Source organism: Bos javanicus, chromosome 4 (assembly GCF_032452875.1).
Source record: "Bos javanicus breed banteng chromosome 4, ARS-OSU_banteng_1.0, whole genome shotgun sequence".
Classification (NCBI taxonomy): Eukaryota; Metazoa; Chordata; class Mammalia; order Artiodactyla; family Bovidae; genus Bos; species Bos javanicus.
Genome location: NC_083871.1, coordinates 55,105,190 through 55,119,994, shown reverse-complemented (window position 1 = coordinate 55,119,994; position 14,805 = coordinate 55,105,190). Strand labels below are relative to the sequence as shown.

At 42.5% G+C, this 14,805-nt stretch overlaps 1 protein-coding gene across 7 annotated transcripts in view; it reads left to right on the top strand.

The window, feature by feature from the left end:
- The first annotated feature begins 7,888 nt into the window (after positions 1–7,888).
- Positions 7,889–14,805, top strand: part of FOXP2 (forkhead box P2) — a 668,538-nt gene continuing 661,621 nt past the window's right edge. For 6 of the 7 annotated variants that reach the window (XM_061414074.1, XM_061414067.1, XM_061414071.1 and 3 more), the window contains exon 1: positions 7,889–9,405. The gene's annotated coding sequence lies outside the window, so the exon portion shown is untranslated. The remainder of the gene's footprint in view (positions 9,406–14,805) is intronic. The other variant, XM_061414072.1, reaches the window with a different exon arrangement.

Sequence of the window (14,805 nt, the reverse complement as noted above, 5' to 3'; positions counted from 1 at the left end):
CCTGAAACAGTGTGGGAGGGGACTGCACAGGAGTGTGACTGTCAGGAGGGTAGGGATCATTGTGGGCCAGCTTAGAGAGTAACATCAAAATGATGTTTATTTCTGGTCTGCTTTTTATATTTGTATGTACTATTGTTCCACCGAATAATATAACTAAAATATTGTATGTGTTATTAAAACATCTCATAATATTGTTTTAGTGGTTACACTACATTACGTATTGTTGACTTTTTATATTGTTTCCAAATATGCACTATTGTAAATAATTTTATGATAAACAGCTTTTGCCTAAAGCTTTTCCATCTGTATTTCAGATCATTTCTTTTGGATTGCAAACTAGGTATGGGACTAGTTTAAAAAGCCTCAACACAAGTTGCCAAATTTCTTTCCAATTGGATTGTGTCAATTTAACCCACAGAGGGGTATGACAGTGTCTGTCCCACTACCTCTTTATATGGGGACTTTTCAAGGTTTTAGGAGCTAATAGTACTAGCTTGTAGGTTTTTGTGTTGTTTTTCATGTTAGTTTCTCTGTTCCTTGACTTCTTATATCACTGCCGCTGCTGCTGCTGCTAAGTCACTTCAGTCGTGTCCAACTCTGTGCAACCCCAGAGACGGCAGCCTACCAGGCTTCCCTGTCCCTGGGATTCTCCAGGCAAGAACATTGGAGTGGGTTGCCATTTCCTTCTCCAGTCAGGAAAGTGAGAAGTGAAAGTGAAGTCGCTCAGTCGTGTCCAACTCCTAGCGACCCCATGGACTGCAGCCTACCAGTCTCCTGCGTCCATCCATGGGATTTTCCAGGCAAGAGTACTGGAGTGGGTTGCCATTCCCTTCTCCTCTTATATCACTAGCTCTGCTTTTAAGCATGTTACCATGATTGTATGTTTATGTATATGTATGTGTGTGTGTGTGTGTGTGTGTGTGTGTGTGTCTTCTTGGAAGAGAGTAAGAGAGAGAGAGAAAAAAAAATAAGGAAAGAATTAGTGAGTAATGTTTTCCTGAGTTAAAATGAAAAAGAATTACAAGTGTGTGGGGGAAGGGAAGAATTTAGAGAGGAGGTAATATATAACTAAGAAAGTATTGCCTAGTACTATATTTAATGAGGTGAGAGTGGTGTTTTTTTTTTTTTTTTTTTAAGAAGGGTATAAGGAAACCAGTATGCACCTTGATGAGGCAGAAAAAGGTAATTGATGGGGGAGAAAGATTGGGGAATGCAATTTCCTATGACTATCCCCAGGGAACCATATTGGCCCAGGATAAGGTACTTTCCTCCTCATTTGAGTTAGAGGCTGATGAGAGAGGTAAACATGTGAATTCTTTCTAAACTCCAAATATTGATGTTCTTTTATTTTCTTTTCAGTTCTTTACTTTCTTTTGCCTTGTTTTTTTTTTTTTTCCATTCAGTTCCTATTTATTATAAAACTCTTTTCCTGGAGTGAAATCATGACAAATTAGAGGTAATCTTTCATAAAAGTACATTTAATACTTGAGTACTATAAAATAATTCAAGGGACTGCCTGATACCTCTTGCCAATTGTTAAATCCTCCACTGTCTTTGATATAATCATGTTTTTACCACAACTTTGCAACTTTATCCAAAAATTATAAGTTTTCTGAAGCTGCTGTTTGATTATAAATTTTTTACTGAAAGGTACATTTATTTCTAAAGTGTTCATCACAAATGAAAAATAGCCTTAAGAAGTATTTTCCCTGGCTTCATTGTATCATGCATATACCTCTATTTTATGCTATTTTGAAATTTATGTTTTATTGAGATAAACTTTTATGTATCTTATTCTCCTATTAGAATGTATGATCTGGGCACAGACCTAATCTTATATATCTTTAGATCTCAGAATACCTACCACAGCGATTAATATGTAAATATTTGTTAAGCCATTAAACAGTGCAGTTGAAAATTTAAATGCCAGGTTGAATATACTTTTATATCTGTCTGGTAAGTTCTTTCATAAAAAAATAATGAAAATCTTTGGTTATTACTATTTTAGCCAAATGATTGGTAGCAAAGTAGAGTTAGTTTTTTTCCTGAAAATAATACACAGCTAAAAATATATCTGACAGAGTCTGACAGAATATAATATCTAAAATATATTTGTCTGGGGCATTCATTCTTTCATTCATTCCAAAAAAACATTATTAACTACTTGTCAGACATATTTGCTATATCAGACTATTAGAATTTAAGATTAAATTCCATTAGCCATGGAGAAGCTTGGCATAATTCTAAGTGACATACGTTTTAGGTATGTTTTAGAAAACATTGAGGAGGATGGATTGAAGCAAAGAACAACTGAAAGCAGGAAGGTGATTAGAAAGTCATCAAGAATGACCAGGCAAGAAATAAGGATCGATGAAAGAGGATAGTGGAAAATTAAATAGGTAACAATGAACAAAACCTAGCATTATTTGGATATAAGAAGATGAAGAAGGTCACATCTTCTGGCTTTGGAAACTGGGTGGATTAAGGTGTCATTAACTATTTATCAGACGGTATACGGAGTAGCTGGCCAAGGAGAGAAGAGGGCAAATTTGTAGCTTTTCACAATTCAAACAGTGCTATCATTAAGCAATTGAACAAACAAATCCAGAGCTTAGAAGAGAAATATCTATGGGGGATTTTGGAAGTTGTCATTGTAAGAGTTGTGACAAAGATTACTGCAGAGGGAGCAAAAACTAGCAGAAAAAGGAGGGGGAGATATAAAAGGAGAATCCAGAGGGGAAAGAGAAGACGGCAAAGGACTGAATTTTTATATCATTTATGACAACCACTTCAATACATTGTTTGGGTAAACTACAATGGTTATTGGAGCCATATAGTTATTAATATTAAGGGCTTCTCTGGTGGTTCTGTGGTAAAGAATCTACCTGCCAAGGCAAGCCCTGGGTTGGGAAGATTCCTGGAGATGGAAATGGCAACCTACCCAGTATTCTTGCCTGGGAAATTCCATGGACAGAACGGCCTGGCAGGCAGTACATGGAGTTGCAAAAGAGTGGGACATGACTAAGTGACTAAACAGTAACAACATAGTCATTAAACTAAATAAAAATCTATACTGATGCAGGATTTTGATATTCTTTTTGCTCATAGCTTAAAAAATCAAGGGTATATTTTGTCTCATAGCCTTTATTTCTTGAGAGTGTAGTGAAAGCCCCCTAGTAGTCCCTACCTAGCCCCATGGCCCAGGAGTTCCTGAAGATTATTAACCCTGAAAAACATTATAAACTGTGGTTTATGTTTGCACCTCTTACCATCAGTTTTTCTATGATGAACTCTTGCAATCAACAGTGATGAACCTCTTTACACTGTTGAAGAAGTCTTACAGACTCTGGTTGACTCTTAAGAGAAACAAATCATCAGACTTTTTTTCTCCTGTGTATTACAGTGGATGTGACATGATAGCTAACCATCTGCAATACTCTACTGATATCCAAAGAAAGGTATCATTGAGCCATATCAGTTTTGATGGATATGAAGAAAACTTGAAAAGGTGAGGGTGTGTGGCAAAAAATGTCTCCTGTGGAATAAGAAAGGAGGGTCATTGTATGCTTAGAAACATGAAACAGTTTAATAATAAGCATTTTATTAACTAGTTTTATCTTTCTCTCATCTCTGAACCTTTGCTATTTGATTTTTTAAATGAAGGGACTGGGCTAGAATATCTTGATGTTTCCTTCAGCTCTAAAATTTCACAGTAACTAAGAGACATACAAATTCTAAGAATAATTTAATTGTAGAAATATCAAAAAGCAAAGGGCTATTGTACGAGGCAGTTCAACATATTTGAATCAGTGTGGCAGGAAAATATCATGGATTGGGCAAATATCAGGAATTAGGCAAATTAACTAATGCTTAAGAGAGACAGACTATGTCTCAGAAAAATCTGGGTTCTATTAATTTAAGCATATGAAAATGTTGATTTTTGTGAGTCAAATATAAATAATTTAGTATGATTCAGCTTCATACATAGTGATTGTCTTACCAATATAAATTTTTACATTAAAAAATATTTTCTGGAAAATAGAAATTTGATAATCAGGGTCCTAATATGGAAAGGGATGCAACAGTATAGATACTGAGATACTTGGAGATCCTTTAAAAATTAGATATGATATACATACATGCCACTGGAGTGTTGTGGGGAAAAGAGTTTCCATTGTTTAATGGAAGCTTTTGAGTCAGCATAGGAATTCTTTATCTAGGAATTGTCCACTTTCTATATTCATTTGGATAAAGGCTTTCTTAGTAAGATTCTAGCCCAGAGCAATTGATCTTTGTCTCTACAGCGAGGTCAACCAAAACTGGAACCTGATATTAACTGCCTTTCAGTCAATTTTTAAAGACACTCACAGTCAACCACTTAGCAGAGATATGCTGCATTTACATGTTTCAAGATTAGATACGTTACCAGACAGAAGTGAGAGTCTATTATTCACTCCAGGACAAGGGTGGACCCTGCAGTTTAGGCTCTATGTTTCCTATCAGTAGCCTTTTAGAAACAAGAAACTTGCTAGAGGTGATGAAAATCTGCAGTCCCACAGTTGATTTGAAAAAGCTTTTTCTGGAGGTTGGCAGATGAAGGGTTTTAGTTTTGGCTTTTGCTTGTTTTTCTGAAGATGAGATGACTGGAGAACTCAGGTAGAAGCAAGGACTCATGAACACATGTGTGTTCATTCAGGATCCACGTAATTTCAGGATATGTGTTATAAAAATACAAATGAAAATTATAGCCTGTGATTTTAAAAAAGTTGGGAAAGCTCATTAAGATTTATTATAGGTCCCAAATTTTGTAGTCCCAAAGCTTAACGACAGATGGTGGTGTAACTCCACCAATTTTGCAACCTCTACATTGAATTTAATGTTGTAACATAGATTACCCTTGATTTGACTTCGGTGAAACTAGAATGTTCTCTTTTTCCTAAAATGTGTCTGGGAGCAGATTGAGTATAGGAGAATGTCTAAAAGGAGTCTGTTTATTTACTCATCTTCTGAAAACTGTAATGGATGTGAAAAATAGGAACCTGACAATGCCCGATTTTCTATGTGAAAAGAAAAATGTTTTACTTTGCATTTAAAGAAGACTTTTGTTACAATCTATTTGAAGTGAGTAATACAACTTTGAAGATGGTATTTCTAACAGGAAAAAAAAAAAAAAAGATTTTAAAAACCCTGCCCCTTACCGTCTCTGCCTGCGATCTCTCTCCAAGTCAATTACATTTTTAGGTATTAGTCACAATTATACCAATTAAACGACTCTGAAGGAGAAAAATGTAATTGTTGTTAAACTGAAACTTTTGGAAATAACAGACCTGAGTGTGTGGATAATTATATTTTTATAACAAATAATAACTAAAATTCCAAACAGTTTACTCCGAGAAGCATTAACCAGCGTTTCTAACACTTGTCACTCGCTTAAGTTGTTTTCTTTCATCCTGGCTTCAGTCAGTCACATTTGGGATGGTTTATTTCAGTCAAGATGCGCTAGCAGGGACCATTTCGAACGAATTTATCTTTCGCCTTTACCGTAATAGAGCAGTGTCTCGGAATTTGTTGATTTGCGGTTCCATCGTAAAATAAACTTGAAATCAAATAAATTTTCGTGAGAGAACTTCGAGGGCCACTTGGTGAAACTCTTCAATTACCCAGTAGCTCCGTTTAACTTTCCCCTGGAACCTCTTTAAATGACTTTTGCAGACCCACGTGCTGCAAAGGACACTTGAGCTGTGGCTGCAACCCTGCGTAGCGACTACAGGGACAGAGTTTGGCTTCCCCCGTCTCTCTGATATGCAGAGTTTCGTTTCAAGGCTGCCGTGATCCAGTGGGCTGACCAGTGACTTGTGCGAAAGAAAACTATTCGTTCGCTGTTTGCCCTTTCTGCGTTTCCCTAAGCTGCGGAAACCCGGTTTTCCTATTATTATACTTCAACTTTTTTGGAGTGTGTTAGCACAGAGCGCTAAACCCCAGCCGGCTCCAGCAGCAGCGAGGCGAACAAAGCCTGCAGTGTTCGGGGCCATGTCGGGGCGGGGGAGGTGGGCGAGGGAAAGGAATTGCAAATAAATATATTTTATGACCACCCATCAACAAACTACGTGCCACCATGGCAGCCCCTGGTAGCCGGGCTGGGTCTGCACTGTGGACGCGGGAGCAGGCTGGAAGGGAGGCTACAGTAGAGGGGGAGCGAGCCGTAAGCCCCGGGCCTGAACTTTCACCTCTCGAACCCCGGCCCAGCCCATTGGCTGCGGGCGAGGGGTCTGCAGAAGGCAGGGTTCCAGGCAGAATCTGCGTTCTCAACTCCCCGGGCGACTTCTCTGCTTGAAGAGTGGGTGGCCCGGGAATGATAGCAGGCGAAGAGGACACAGATAAAGGGGGCGAAGTTAAACAGGGCGCCCAAGGGGGCTGCAGGCTCAGCTCCGCTTAGGAAGATCGCAAGCAGAGTACTCGGCCAGTCGAGAAAGATGTTCCTCCAACTCAGATATCCATTTGCACCTCTTGGCGCCTGGCTGTTTGTCCTCACAGGAAAGAAACGTCAGTGACTGAATTTCACCAAAACGTGTCTTTGTGTACAGAGTGAAAGGCTAACTAAATCCGCTCCTTTCTCAAGTCTCGAGAACATAACCCCCTCTCTTTCGTCCTTGTTGGGAACTTGAACTTCTCTTCCAAGTTGCCCAGACTCATTTATAATAAGCCTTTCCCGTTCACTTCCTCCGTCGGACCCCTAGAGAGAAAGAAAAGTAACTGGGGTCGGTGTATACAGGGGAAGAAGGGGGGGGAAAAAAAAAAAAAGGAGCTGCAGACCTTCTGTTTTGTTACCTTTATTCACAAACCCAGTGGAAAGATACATCCTCAGATCTCCAAGGATTTCGACGCCGTTTGTTCTGATCTTTTCCAAAATGTTTTCAGGTTAATTCAGAAAATCGGCCTTTTATTTAGGGTTGCTAGTGAAGTATAAACGCAAATTACTTAACGTAAAATGATCTCCTTCAGAAGGCGAGGTGGGATTATTTGCATCTGGCGTTTTGTAATTTAAATGATTGCTCCCTCCTTCCCTCCCCGCTCCCATCTTTAAAATTTTTTATTTGCCCACTATTCGGCCTGCATTTCGAAAAAAGACAATTTAAATAATAGCGAGGACACAGTCCACAAGCAGAGCACTTGAAGACTGCCTGGAGTTTTGAAGCTCACAGAAAGCACCGCGATTCAAAGAGCAACTCTACCTCTGCTTGTGCTCCTGGCAGGGGCCGTCTTCGCAGGACCAGCCCCATGGCTTATTGACTTAATTGGTTTCATTAGAAAATCTGACGGTGTGTTTACAGTTGTGGGTGCCAGGGCTGCTTCCTTCACGGGAGAACTGCAGGTTCTGGAGGGAAGAGTTATGCCAAGTGTGTGTGTGTGTGTGTGTGTCTGTGTGTCTGTGTATCAGTTCACGTCTGCCCTTTAGAAAAAGGGCGCGCTGCTCTTTGAGGAAGAGACTCAAAGGCAGAAGCTGGTGCTGCTCGTCCGTCTCCTCAGTCACCCCCTCCTCTCTTCTTCCACGGGGGGTGTTGGCGGGCAAAGCCCGGGGCCAAGGTCTGTTCACCACGGCCTCTCGGCTGCAGAATTTGGAGGAAAGTTTCAGCGCCTTACGAAAGCCGCGCTTCGCGACTGAAGTGCGAGCAGAGCGGCCGGTTCCGCCGCGGCGCGCAGAGGACGCGGCGGGGTGGAGGGTCGCGCGGCCCGCGGACAGGGGAGGGGCTGGCAGTAGCCGGCGGGAGGAACGGCCTGCCCGGAGCCGCGGTGGATACGGGCTCCTGAACAGCTCCCCCCCCCATCGCAAATCGGGTCACGCCTGCCATCCGGGCCCGTCCCGTCCTCCCCTCGGTCCCGCGTGGGACCTGGCAGAGTCACACCCCACGGACGAGAGCGGGGACTCGGGCGCTGGAGGCTGGGCCCGCGCACTCCCCACGCCGGCGTCTCGGCTTTGAAGTGCGAGCGGCAGTTCTGGCAGTTTCTTCTTTCCTTTCATTCCGGTTACTTTGCTCCCCTCAGTCACTGACAGGCCCGTATCGAGAGCCTCAGACCCCCAAAGTCTCAGCTCGGCAACCCCTTCCTTCTAAGCTCCGCCCCGGCCGAACCGCAGCCCGGCGCCGAGCCGGTGACCAGGGCTGGGGGATCACGAGGAAGCCCGAGAACTCCCGGGTCCAAGTGAGACAGGAGCCCGACAACAATGAAGAGTGAGAAAGATACTCGGCCTCTCCACCCCAGGCCGCAGAGGCGCACACCGCGAAAAGAAAGGCCAGTCAGCGTTTTAACGCACGCTTGGGTCTCCCTTTCTGACTCTCGAGTACTTTAACTCCTTGCCACCGAGGGCTTTGGATCCCTTCGAGGCTTCCTGCACTTCACTTGGAATTCCCTGTTTCATTTGCCAGCAGCTCCGTCTGCTGAGAGGACGTACTTTAGGGACTGCCAAGAAGCAGCAGACACAACTCAGCTTTGCCAATACAGCATAAGGTTTTGTTCTCTCCTCCCTCCCCACCCCCTTCCTCGACTCGCCGTCTGGGCCGAGCGGGAGGGGGCGGAGCAGGAGGTGGGGAGAAACGTGGGGGTGGGGGAAGATCTGGCGCCGAACAAACAAGTTCTCCAGCGAGTTGTTTACAGAGCAGGTGGACCTGACGTCAGCCAGGAGGCTCCACTGCAAATCCGAACAATATTCTGCGCCGCGCTTCCCCCTCCCTTAAAGAAGTTGGGGGAACGCGGGGAGATAGGTGGCTGGGGTGATGGGTATCCTAGCCAGCTGGTTCCAAATCACTTTGGGGATCAACAACAACAGTCAACAATAACAAGGCAAAGTAAAACAAACACAAACAAGTGGCCCAGCAGTACTTTAGAATCCTCGGAGGCGTCCCTTCCCCCACCCCGCCCCTCCGAGAAGAGGCGGCTCCGTGCGCCGTGTGTGTACAGTTTGCATTGCCAACAACACGCGCGCGCGACCGGGTGCGCGCGCCCGCCAGCGCACACTCATACACATAGAGACACACACACACACATATACAGACACACACACACACACACACACACACACACACACACACAGATCCGGGTGGGGGGAGCGGCAGCGCGAGACAGCGCGAGCCTCCGAGAAAGCGCGAGACACGCCGGCTCGTGCAGCTCTGCGGCGGCCGCTGCGCCCCGGCTCCAACCCCGCGCAGCCAGCCCGTGAGCGCCGGTCCGGGTTATTTATGCGGCGGCCGAGTCCGCCAGCTGCGGCTTCCACCAGCCCCCCCTTCCCGGGCGCGCCCCGACTCGCGGCAGCAGTTGTCGGGACTCGCGCGTGGGTGTGTTGTTTGTGGGCTTCTGCCTCGGCGCCGCGGGTGCCACCTCCCGGGACGCTGCCCAGCGTCCCCGGTAGCGGTAAGTTTCTTCACCCTCACTCTGGCGCGCGGCACCTCCGCCCCTCACGCCGTCCCCGCCACCTCTATGCCGGGCCGGGCTTCGACTTTACTCTGCTCCGCGCTGCTGCCGGGGCGGCGGCAGCAAAGTTTCGCCCCAGTCGCTGAGCTCGGCGCGGCTGGGCGAGTGTGACATGTGTCAAATTTCGGCTCGGCATCGGGGTCGCGTTCCGGACCTAACATCACAACTTGTTGTTCTTTTTCATGTAGCTTTGTGCTGAGGGGAAGGGGGCGTCCAGAGAGGGGAGGCTGCCTTTGGCTCACGGATGATTTTTAGTTTTGTATTCGAAAATGTTGCCTTGTCCGGCGACAGACTCCAGACCGCGGCTGGAGGAAAATGTGTGTGGAAACAGCAGATGTGTTTGTTTACTTTTATTTTTATTGTGTGTTGTCTCTTCCTTCTTCTCCGCGCCCCCCCGCCCAACCCCAGAGGAGGAGAAACAACAGTAAAAACATCTGGCGTTTGGAAGCACATACTTTATTGTCCAACTGCTGACCTTTATTTACTCAGTTGGGCAAGTGCACGCTTCTCGTCTCTTAAGTTACACACTTTAGCGTATATTTCACAAGTACTTCTTGGGGAATGGAGGCAGAGAAGGGACACTCCTGCCTCTCCAGTGAAGAAACTCCTGGCCCCTAGTGACACTTGGGGATGATCGTGCATCTCGACTGCTGCCCCCGCTCGCGCTCTTTCCCCTGTCCACGGTTAGCAGGACCCGCTTCACCCGGGATATGTCTTGGTCTTACTTTTATTCCGCTTTGGAGAGGTCTCCATACTCTGAGGGTGGGTTTGGGGTGAAATCGCGCCTCCGGGTTCTTCAGGGAGGGGACGAGGGATGGGCGCAGATACCTTTCGGAGAAAAGAAGGGCTTCTCGGTTGACTTTTACCTGTAAGTCCGCGGAGGCCCCGGGCGAGCGGAGGGCAGACTGACGCACTGGGTTGACTTTTACCGCGAGGAGCGCGGGGCCCGACGCCCCTTCGCGCTCGCGGCGGCGCACGTGCGGCGGCGGCGCGGGCCGAACCCACTGGGTGGCCGCGCCCGCGTGTCTCCCGCACGCCTCTCCCCGCCCCGCCGGCCAGAAGGCGCCCCGACATCCTGACATGAAGGCTAGCGTCTGCGGGGACCTGTCCCTTGCCGTGGGTGTTCGGGTTGGTCTAGAGCAGGGAGGAAAAGTTGCCCTCCTGTCCTCAGACTCTGGGATCTCTTAGGTGAGTCTCTCAGAGCACCTGGCGCGCGGGTGAACTCATTAGGAACAACGAGAAGGAAAGGCACGTGCGAGTCTGGAGCATTTGAGAGTGGAACTCGCGCGCATTTTGCACGGGGACGGGGCGAGAGAGGCAGAACTGGACACGGCTTGGGAGGCTCCTCAGATTCCGGAATCCCCAAGGAGCTAGACCCATCTGTGTATTTGTTTATTCAGCTTTTTAACCAACAGATTTAAACCACTTAATGGACAGCTGCTGTCTGTAGTGCTCCTATCCCTCCCGCCACACACACCCCCCTCCCAGTTTCTCTCACCACATGTTGAAATCCAGTCAGTTTCTTGATCTTGAGGATTGTTCCTCGAGTACTGTTTGCTCCCAGGTGGCCAGGCTTTCACGACGCGAGTGCTCAGAAGGGCGGGAAGGAGAAAGGGCTTGGAAGACCTGTGGGAGTGTTAGGTGTGTATATTTCTAGTCATCATGGATTCAGAAGTGCTGAAAGAGCCACCTCCCCAACTTGCCCAGAGCCTGCTTAGAAGAATAATTAAGTAGTAGCAGGTAAGCCAAGGTGAGAAAGTGAAGCTCTAGTGTCAAGTAGCTCAAGTGGACTTTTTCCAGCTGGAAGTATTTGGGGAGATTTACTTTTGGAAAACAAAAGTTTGCCTGGAAGGCACATCTTTGCACACTCTCCTAATTCAGATAGTTTGTTTAGGCTTCAGTGGAGACGGAAGGGGTGTGTTTAATAGCACGTCTATGCTAGAGGTCAATACTAAACAAAGATGAGCTTTGAGATATTTTCATCTTCAATTTTGCATTATGGCATACCTCAGGAAATGTTTTATGTTGTCAAAAGTCCTGTTTATCTTTTCTGTCACTGTGAGTTATGGATGGGTACATTCTCAGTGTCCTGGAATTTTAAAATGTAGTGTTTGTTTAATACTGCTAAACAATTATTTACAATTTTGAGTTATTTGTGTATGCATTAATAAAGTGGGTATGGAGTTATGTACACTGTGATCACTAGGTTTGTACAATGTCATTTTCAGCTTTAAAGCTTTTAAAGTCATTCCCTCTCTCCTTCCTTCTTTCCTTCTCCCTATCCCCCTTTCTGCCTTCCTTCCATTTTATTACTAGACTAGACCCATGTTCAGTAGTTGCTTAGTTCAGTACTTCTTTAAGAAACCCACTGCTTCATTGTTATCTAAAACTAAGTGAGAGAAATGTTTAATTGTGATTAAATTACTAACTTTTAAAGAGACCAGAAACCTGATGATACAGCCCTGTTGGTGACAGAAGACACTCAATTTTAAAAGATCATCTTAAAGTTCACTTTTTAAGTACAAGAATACAAAAAATTAAGGGAATAATTTTTAAATTCAGTTTAAATACGAGTACAATAACTTTTCTTTTTTATACATAATTTATTAAATTACCATTACACTACAATTAATACCAAAATAGAAAAAAAGGGAAATATATGCAAATAACAATTATGTACTATTTTAAGCTATTTTTCAAAATTTCTCAACTTATACTTTAGGATTCAGCGTGATAGGAATTCTAGAACTGAATATTCAAATGAAAAGAGACCTTTAATTACATTATGATGTGAATAGATTAATAGTTATATCTGAGTAAACTGTGTTCCAGTTTCATTTCTTTGCACTGATGGTAGTGTAGTGGGTTTGCTTGAAAAAAAAAAAAAATCCTTGTAGTATTCTATAAACTTAAAATAGGGGTAAATTGTTGTATGTGACACATTATAAATTAGGAAGAAAGGTGAACATTAAAATCACAGGTAACCTATAATGAGAAGTTACATTCCTTTTGTACAAGCAAAGACTCAGAAACACAAAACAACTCTCTTTGCATAACTATTAGAATTGTACTCTATGAAAAGTATGTTTAAATATGTGAAAATGCCTTCATGGCTTGATTGAGACTCATAGAGCATACAGTAAAATATTGAACATAACCAGATAAATTTACCAGACATTTTATTTTAAGAGAACATGTGAGGGATATGGTACTTAATTACATAAAAGAGATATCATTTGTGATACATTTAAAGATTTATGCTGCTCTGCCTTATCATTCTGTGTTGACACTCATGTTAGATCAACTATTAGTTATAATACTGATAGAAAATGGAATGATGGAAATGGTCATGTATTTCTGTCTCTCAGTGAAGTCAGAGAGACCACTGACTTGTAAGAAGTTCTCTTGGCAAGAGTGTTGCTAAACAAAGTTGCAAATCACTGTTGAGTTGCAAAATGATGTTAATTTCATTATAATTACTGAATACTAATTCATGGCACAGTTATTTTTTTCTTTAACTCTGTGATATATCATAGTACTCTTAGTGATAAATGAATGGATCTAAAATATTCTAACCAGTGCACAGATTCATTCTGCCCTTTGATAAAAAGATAGTTTATTTCTTATCTTAGGCCCAATAAGATTTTAAGATTTGCATAGATTTTTGAAAATAACCTTATCTATGTAGTCCTTAATTCATAGAGTTCTAACAAATTTGATCAAATCCAACCCAGAAAGATTGTTGTTTACCTTCTTAAGCCTTCTGAAAAAGTAATCCAGGTTCTTGAAACTTTACTTAGACAAATCCCAGTGCTTATGGTCCACAGATAGTTTAATGAGTAATTTGAATTTTGTATGCCATAGTTAATGTCTCTTCTTTTTTTGGATGACGTGGACATTTATCTCTTAACATATTCAATACTTGGACTCCAGGCATATCACTTTCAGAGTGTTATCAGGTAAAAATAATTTAAGTTCTTTGGGCTCTTTTCCCCCTTGAGGCTTAAGTCATTTTCGTTGCTTTCTTATGAAGTTGTTCCAAACGTTAGCTACTTCATTTGTCTCATAACTATTTTTTAACACCCTAACTAAGCATAGTTAGGAGGGTTGCTTAAACATATCATTACTTTTTTTTAAGTCCAGAATTGGTTATATGAAAATTCATTACTGTTGAATTATATAAATACTAATAAGTAGAATAGTCTTTCCTTGTAGGTGTTCCTATCTATTAAATGATACTCACTTCCACTTGCCTATTTACTTCTGTCTTATCATTACCTCTGATGTATTGTTATATATATTCTTTGCTTTGCACTGTATTTCCATCTAGTCCCTGCCCCCAATTTTCCAGACAAAATACACAAAAAAAGGAGAGTAATTTTGGTGAAATATAAAGAGATATTATAGCTAACAGGTCAGTGTTAGAATATTGAGATGCTGGAGAGAGATCCTCAGAGAAAATTTAGATTTATTATGTTCCAACACTATTAATGTTAAAATAAAAAGTAAGCCTGTGTATGTGGGTGACTTATTTGCAGTAATGGTTTTCAACTGTTTTTTTCTCTAAATAGATGCTTCAATGACTTGCTGTCTTATCAGTTGTAATGTTAAATATTGGCCTAATTATTTTTAGGTGCATAATCCCAATTTTGCAATTGGAGTGACTAGGAATTTGTGTTTATTTGGACAAAATTTTGTCCAGCAGCCAAATTAAGATATGCTGTAAAATCAGGTATGTTTGTATCACTCCTATTTCATTTTAAAACAACTTTATGTTGTAATGATTTGTAGCTTATAGTTCACATTGAATCCTAATACTTTTTCATTTTGGGCTTGTGAACATTGTTTACACTCTAAATTGACTTGTATCTGATCATTTGTCCAGTTTCCTTTACATAAACAATTCGAATTCTTACATTCCCTCAATTTATATAATTCAATACATTTTAATGTGAGATTTTATTAAAAAATCCATTTTGTCCACAAATTATCTGTGGAGTCCAAGTTCAGTTTTTTTTTTTAATTCCTTGATATTTGAAATATGTGTTGCTGGAACTATATTCTACTGATTGAATTCAACTTCCCAAACAGTTGTACACTATTTTTTTTTCACTGGAATCCATCAAGGATCTTCAGAACATACCTTTCCATTATATTGATAAATATGTCATACTGAGCTGACATCTTCATTCCTTTCTGCTGTAGCAAATTATTTTCATTAGCAAGAGCATATAAAATTTAAATGTTGAAAAAGCACACTGCTATGAAGCAAATGAATCCCCAGGGGTTTAAAAGCTCTCAGCATTTTTAGTTTATTAATGTTCCTCAATTTCCTTTGAT